Here is a 7,532-nt window from a genome sequence, read left to right as displayed (position 1 = left end):
TCTCGTTTTCTCGCTGTTTTTGCTCGTAAATCCTAGTAACGAAATATCTTTCGAATTGGACGAAACAAAGACCCAGGCCTATTTCCGCCACGAACCTTCCAAGACCGAAGAGCATACGAAGTGGGGCCACGAGGTGGCCAAACCACATGGCGGCTGCTGCCAAGGGGGCTCCGCGTCGCCCCATGGTGTGGGCCCCTCGTTAGCCCCGACTCGCCCTTCCGCCTACTTAAAGCCTCCGTCGCGAAACCCCCGATGCGAAAAACCACGATACGGAAAACCTTCCGCAGCCGCCGCCATCGCGGCTTCGCATAGCGGGGGACAGAGTCTCTCGTTCCGCACCCTCGCCGAGCGGGAAGTGCCCTCGAAGGTTTCTCCATCGACACCGCTGCCATCTCCACCGCCATCTTCATCACCGCCGTTCCCATGAGGAGGGAGTAGTTCTCCATCGAGGCTCGGGCCGTACGGTAGCTATGTGGTTCATCTCTCTCCCAGTGTGCTTCAATACAATAATCTCATGAGCCGCCTTACATGATTGAGATTCATATGATGATGCTTGTAATCTAGATGTCATTGTGCTAGTCAAGTGAGTTTTACTTATGTGATCTCCCACTTCTTGTCCCACGTGTGTAAAGGTTACGTCTCCGACGTATCGATAATTTCTTATGTTCTATGCCATATTATTGATGATACCTACATGTTTTATGCACACTTTATGTCATATTCGTGCATTTTCCGGAACTAACCTATTAACAAGATGCCGAAGTGCCGGTTCTCGTTTTCTCGCTGTTTTTGGTTTCAGAAATCCTAGTAACGAAATATTCTCGGAATTGGACGAAACAAAGACCCAGGGGCCTATTTCGCCACGAACCTTCCAGAAGACCGAAGAGCATACGAAGTGGGGCCACGAGGTGGCCAAACCACATGGCGGCGCGGCCAAGGGGGGCCCGCGTCGCCCTATGGTGTGGGCCCCTCGTTAGCCCCCCGACTCTGCCCTTCCGCCTACTTAAAGCCTCCGTCGCGAAACCCCTGATGCGAAAAACCACGATACGGAAAACCTTCCAGAGCCGCCGCCATCGCGAAGCCAAGATATGGGGGACAGGAGTCTCCGTTCCGGCACCTGCCGGAGCGGGGAAGTGCCCCGGAAGGCTTCTCCATCGACACCGCTGCCATCTCCACCGCCATCTTCATCACCGCTGCTGCTCCCATGAGGAGGGAGTAGTTCTCCATCGAGGCTCGGGGCTGTACCGGTAGCTATGTGGTTCATCTCTCTCCTATGTGCTTCAATACAATAATCTCATGAGCTGCCTTACATGATTGAGATTCATATGATGATGCTTGTAATCTAGATGTCATTGTGCTAGTCAAGTGAGTTTTACTTATGTGATCTCCGGAGACTCCTTGTCCCACGTGTGTAAAGGTGACGAGTGTGTGCACCGTGTGGGTCTCTTAGGCTATATTTCACGGAATACTTACTCACCGTTATGAATGGCGTAGTGAAGTGCTTATTTATATCTCTTTATGATTGCAATGTGTTTTGTATCACAATTTATCTATGTTCTACTCTAGTGATGTTATTAAAGTAGTTTATTCCTCCCGCACGGTGTAATGGTGACGGTGTGTGCATCGGTGTTAGTACTTGGCATATGCTATGATCATGATCTCTTGTAGATTGTGGAGTTAATTATCATTATGATAGTATTGATGTGATCTATTCCTCCTACGTGGCGTGAAGGTGACAGTGTGCATGCTATGTTAGTACTTGGTTTAGTCATATTGATCTTTCTTGCACTCTAAGGTTACTTAAATATGAACATTGAATTGTGGAGCTTGTTAACTCCGGCATTGAGGGTTCGTGTAATCCTACGCAATGTGTTCATCATCCAACAAGAGAGTGTAGAGTATGCATTTATCTATTCTGTTATGTGATCAATGTTGAGAGTGTCCACTAGTGAAAGTCTAATCCCTAGGCCTTGTTCCTAAATATCGCTATCGCTGCTTGTTTCTCGTTTCTATTGCGTTACTATCGCTGCGTTACTACTGCTTGTTTCTCTGTCCCGGGAAAAGCACTTTTCCGGTGCCGTTGCTACTACTTATTCATACCACCTGTATTTCACTATCTCTTCGTCGAACTAGTACACCTATTAGGTGTGTTGGGGACACAAGAGACTTCTTGCTTTGTGGTTGCAGGGTTGCATGAGAGGGATATCTTTGACCTCTTCCTCCCTGAGATCGATAAACCTTGGGTGATCCACTTAAGGGAAACTTGCTGCTGTTCTACAAACCTCTGCTCTTGGAGGCCCAACACTGTCTACAAGAATAGAAGCTCCCGTAGACATCAAGCACTTTTTCTGGCGCCGTTGCCGGGGAGGAAAGGTAAAAGGCACTCATACTCCGGTTCCAGGTAACAGTACTTTTCTGGCGCCATTGTGTTTGTGCTCGAAGCTATTTCCTTTAGATCCTGCAATTGCATCTTTTTGTTTCTTGTTTACACTAGTTTGGCATAATGGACAACAATGAGCTTCTTATTCTATTTCCTGATTTAAAACATGGATTGTTTGATGCGAAAATTAAAAAACCTATGGAATCTTATTTGCATGCTTGGTAGTAATATTAGTATGAACGCTTTGAACACCATTGTTGATAATGATATAGAAAGTTCTAAGCTTGGGGAAGCTGGTTTTCATGATCTTTTTAGTCCCCCAAGCATTGAGGAGAAAATTTTCTTTGATGATACTTTGCCTCCTATTTATGATGATTATAATGATAGTGGTCTTTTGGTGCCACCTACTATGGAGAGTAAATTTTGTTGTGATTATACTATGCCTCCTACACTTGATGAGAATAATAATGATAGCTACTTTGTTGAATTTGCTCCCACTATTACTAATAAGAATGACTATGCTTATGTTGGGAGTAGTAATAATTTTATGCATGAGACTCATGATAAGGATGCTTTATCTGATAGTTATATTGTTGAGTTTGCTCATGTTGCTACTGAAAGTTATTATGAGAGAGGAAAATATGGTTGTAGAAATTTTCATGTTACTAAAATGCCTCTCTATGTGCTGAAATTTTTGAAGCTACACTTGTTTTATCTTCCTATGCTTGTTACTTTGCTCTTCATGAACTTGTTTATTTACAAGATTCCTATGCATAGGAAGCATGTTAGACTTAAATTTGTTTTAAATTTGCCTCTTGATGCTCTCTTTTGCTTCAAATACTATTTCTTGCGAGTGCATCATTAAAACTGCTGAGCCCATCTTAACGGCTATAAAGAAAGAACTTCTTGGGAGATAACCCATGTGTTATTTTGCTACAGTACTTTGTTTTATATTTGTGTCTTGGAAGTTGTTTACTACTGTAGCAACCTCTCCTTATCTTAGTTTTGAGTTTTGTTGTGCCAAGTAAAGTCTTTGATAGTAAAGTAAGTACTAGATTTGGATTACTGCGCAGTTCCAGATTTCTTTGCTGTCACGAATCTGGGTCTACCTCCCTGTAGGTAGCTCAGAAAATTAAGCCAATTTACGTGCATGATCCTCAGATATGTACGCAACTTTCATTCAATTTGGGCATTTTCATTTGAGCAAGTCTGGTGGCCTAATAAAATCCATCTTTACGGACTGTTCTGTTTTGACAGATTCTGCCTTTTATTTCGCATTGCCTCTTTTGCTATGTTGGATGAATTTCTTCGATCCATTAATGTCCGAGTAGCTTTATGAAATGTCCAGAAGTGTTAAGAATGATTGTGTCACCTCTGAACATGTTAATTTTTATTATGCACTAACCCTCTAATGAGTTGTTTCGAGTTTGGTGTGGAGGAAGTTTTCAAGGATCAAGAGAGGAGGATGATACAATATGATCAAGGAGAGTGAAAGCTCTAAGCTTGGGGATGCCCCGGTGGTTCACCCCTGCATATTATAAGAAGACTCAAGCGTCTAAGCTTGGGGATGCCCAAGGCATCCCCTTCTTCATCGACAACATTATCAGGTTCCTCCCCTGAAACTATATTTTTATTCCGTCACATCTTATGCACTTTGCTTTGAGAGTCGGTTTGTTTTTGTTTTTTGTTTTGTTTGAATAAAATGGATCCTAGCATTCACTTTGTGGGAGAGAGACACGCTCCGCTGTAGCATATGGACAAGTATGTCCTTAGGCTCTACTCATAGTATTCATGGCGAAGTTTCTTCTTCGTTAAATTGTTATATGGTTGGAATTGGAAAATGCTACATGTAGTAACTCTAAAATGTCTTGGATAATTTGATACTTGGCAATTGTTGTGCTCATGTTTAAGCTCTTGCATCATATACTTTGCACCCATTAATGAAGAAACACTTAGAGCTTGCTAATTTGGTTTGCATATTTGGTTTCTCTAGAGTCTAGATAATATCTAGTATTGAGTTTTGAACAACAAGGAAGACGGTGTGGAGTCTTATAATGTTTACAATATGTCTTTTATGTGAGTTTTGCTGCACCGTTCATCCTTGTGTTTGTTTCAAATAACCTTGCTAGCCTAAACCTTGTATCGAGAGGGAATACTTCTCATGCATCCAAAATACTTGAGCCAACCACTATGCCATTTGTGTCCACCATACCTACCTACTACATGGTATTTCTCCGCCATTCCAAAGTAAATTGCTTGTGTGCTACCTTTAAAATTCCATCATTCGCCTTTGCAATATATAGCTCATGGGACAAATAGCTTAAAAACTATTGTGGTATTGAATATGTACTTATGCACTTTATCTCTTATTAAGTTGCTTGTTGTGCGATAACCATGTTTCCGGGGACGCCATCAACTATTCTTTGTTGAATATCATGTGAGCTGCTATGCATGTCCGTCTTGTCTGAAGTAAGAGAGATCTACCACCTTAATGGTTGGATCATGCATATTGTTAGAGAAGAACATTGGGCCGCTAACTAAAGCCATGAATCATGGTGGAAGTTTCAGTTTTGGACATATATCCTCAATCTCATATGAGAACACTAATTGTTGCCACATGCTTATGCATTAAAGAGGAGTCCATTATCTCGTTGTCCATGTTGTCCCGGTATGGATGTCTAAGTTGAGAATAATCAAAAGCGAGAAATCCAAATGCGAGCTTTCTCCTTAGACCTTTGTACAAGCGGCATGGAGGTACCCCTTTGTGACACTTGGTTAAAACATGTGTATTGCGATGATCCGGTAGTCCAAGCTAATTAGGACAAGGTGCGGGCACTATTAGTATACTATGCATGAGGCTTGCAACTTGTAAGATATAATTTACATAACTCATATGCTTTATTACTACCGTTGAAAAAATTGTTTCATGTTTTCAAAATAAAAGCTCTAGCACAAATATAGCAATCGATGCTTTCCTCTTTGAAGGACCATTCTTTTTAATTTTATGTTGAGTCAGTTCACCTATCTCTCTCCACCTCAAGAAGCAAACACTTGTGTGAACTGTGCATTGATTCTTACATACTTGCATATTGTACTTGTTATATTACTCTATGTTGACAATTATCCATGAGATATACATGTTATAAGTTGAAAGCAACCGCTGAAACTTAATCTTCCTTTGTGTTGCTTCAATACCTTTACTTTGATTTATTGCTTTATGAGTTAACTCTTATGCAAGACTTATTGATGCTTGTCTTTAAGTACTATTCATGAAAAGTCTTTGCTTTATGATTCACTTGTTTACTCATGTCATTACCATTGTTTTGATCGCTGCATCCACTACATATGTTTACAAATAGTATGATCAAGGTTATGATGGCATATCACTTCGAAATTATCTTTGTTATCGTTTTACTCGCTCGGGACGAGCAGAACTAAGCTTGGGGATGCTTGATACGTCTCCGACGTATCGATAATTTCTTATGTTCTATGCCATATTATTGATGATACCTACATGTTTTATGCACACTTTATGTCATATTCGTGCATTTTCCGGAACTAACCTATTAACAAGATGCCGAAGTGCCGGTTCTGTTTTCTCGCTGTTTTTGGTTTCGAAATCCTAGTAACGAAATATTCTCGGAATTGGACGAAACAAAGACCCAGGGGCCTATTTCGCCACGAACCTTCCAGAAGACCGAAGAGCATACGAAGTGGGGCCACGAGGTGGCCAAACCACATGGCGGCGCGGCCAAGGGGGCCCGCGCCGCCCTGTGGTGTGGGCCCTCGTCAGCCCCCGACTCGCCCTTCCGCCTACTTAAAGCCTCCGTCGCGAAACCCCCGATGCGAAAAACCACGATACGGAAAACCTTCCGCAGCCGCCGCCATCGCGAAGCCAAGATCCGGGGGACAGGAGTCTCCGTTCCGGCACCCTGCCGGAGCGGGGAAGTGCCCCGGAAGGCTTCTCCATCGACACCGCTGCCATCTCCACCGCCATCTTCATCACCGCTGCTGCTCCCATGAGGAGGGAGTAGTTCTCCATCGAGGCTCGGGGTTGTACCGGTAGCTATGTGGTTCATCTCTCTCCTATGTGCTTCAATACAATAATCTCATGAGCTGCCTTACATGATTGAGATTCATATGATGATGCTTGTAATCTAGATGTCATTGTGCTAGTCAAGTGAGTTTTACTTATGTGATCTCCGGAGACTCCTTGTCCCACGTGTGTAAAGGTGACAGTGTGTGCACCGTGTGGGTCTCTTAGGCTATATTTCACAGAATACTTACTCACTCGTTATGAATGGTGTAGTGAAGTGCTTATTTATATCTCTTTATGATTGCAATGTGTTTTGTATCACAATTTATCTATGTGCTACTCTAGTGATGTTATTAAAGTAGTTTATTCCTCCTGCACGGTGTAATGATGACAGTGTGTGCATCCGTGTTAGTACTTGGCATATGCTATGATCATGATCTCTTGTAGATTGTGGAGTTAATTATTATTATGATAGTATTGATGTGATCTATTCCTCCTACGTGGCGTGAAGGTGACAGTGTGCATGCTATGTTAGTACTTGGTTTAGTCATATTGATCTTTCTTGCACTCTAAGGTTACTTAAATATGAACATTGAATTGTGGAGCTTGTTAACTCCGGCATTGAGGGTTCGTGTAATCCTACGCAATGTGTTCATCATCCAACAAGAGAGTGTAGAGTATGCATTTATCTATTCTGTTATGTGATCAATGTTGAGAGTGTCCACTAGTGAAAGTCTAATCCCTAGGCCTTGTTCCTAAATATCGCTATCGCTGCTTGTTTATCTGTTTTATCTGCGTTACTACTCGCTGCGTTACTACTGCTTGTTTATCGTCTCGGGCAAAGCACTTTTCTGGTGCCGTTGCTACTACTTATTCATACCACCTGTATTTCACTATCTCTTCGCCGAACTAGTACACCTATTAGGTGTGTTGGGGACACAAGAGACTTCTTGCTTTGTGGTTGCAGGGTTGCATGAGAGGGATATCTTTGACCTCTTCCTCCCTGAGATCGATAAACCTTGGGTGATCCACTTAAGGGAAACTTGCTGCTGTTCTACAAACCTCTGCTCTTGGAGGCCCAACACTGTCTACAAGAATAGAAGCTCCCGTAGACAT

This window comes from Lolium rigidum, chromosome 6, assembly GCF_022539505.1.
Source record: "Lolium rigidum isolate FL_2022 chromosome 6, APGP_CSIRO_Lrig_0.1, whole genome shotgun sequence".
Taxonomy (NCBI): Eukaryota; Viridiplantae; Streptophyta; class Magnoliopsida; order Poales; family Poaceae; genus Lolium; species Lolium rigidum.
The sequence above is the reverse complement of the archived record's forward strand: the minus strand, read 5'-3'. Positions refer to the sequence as shown.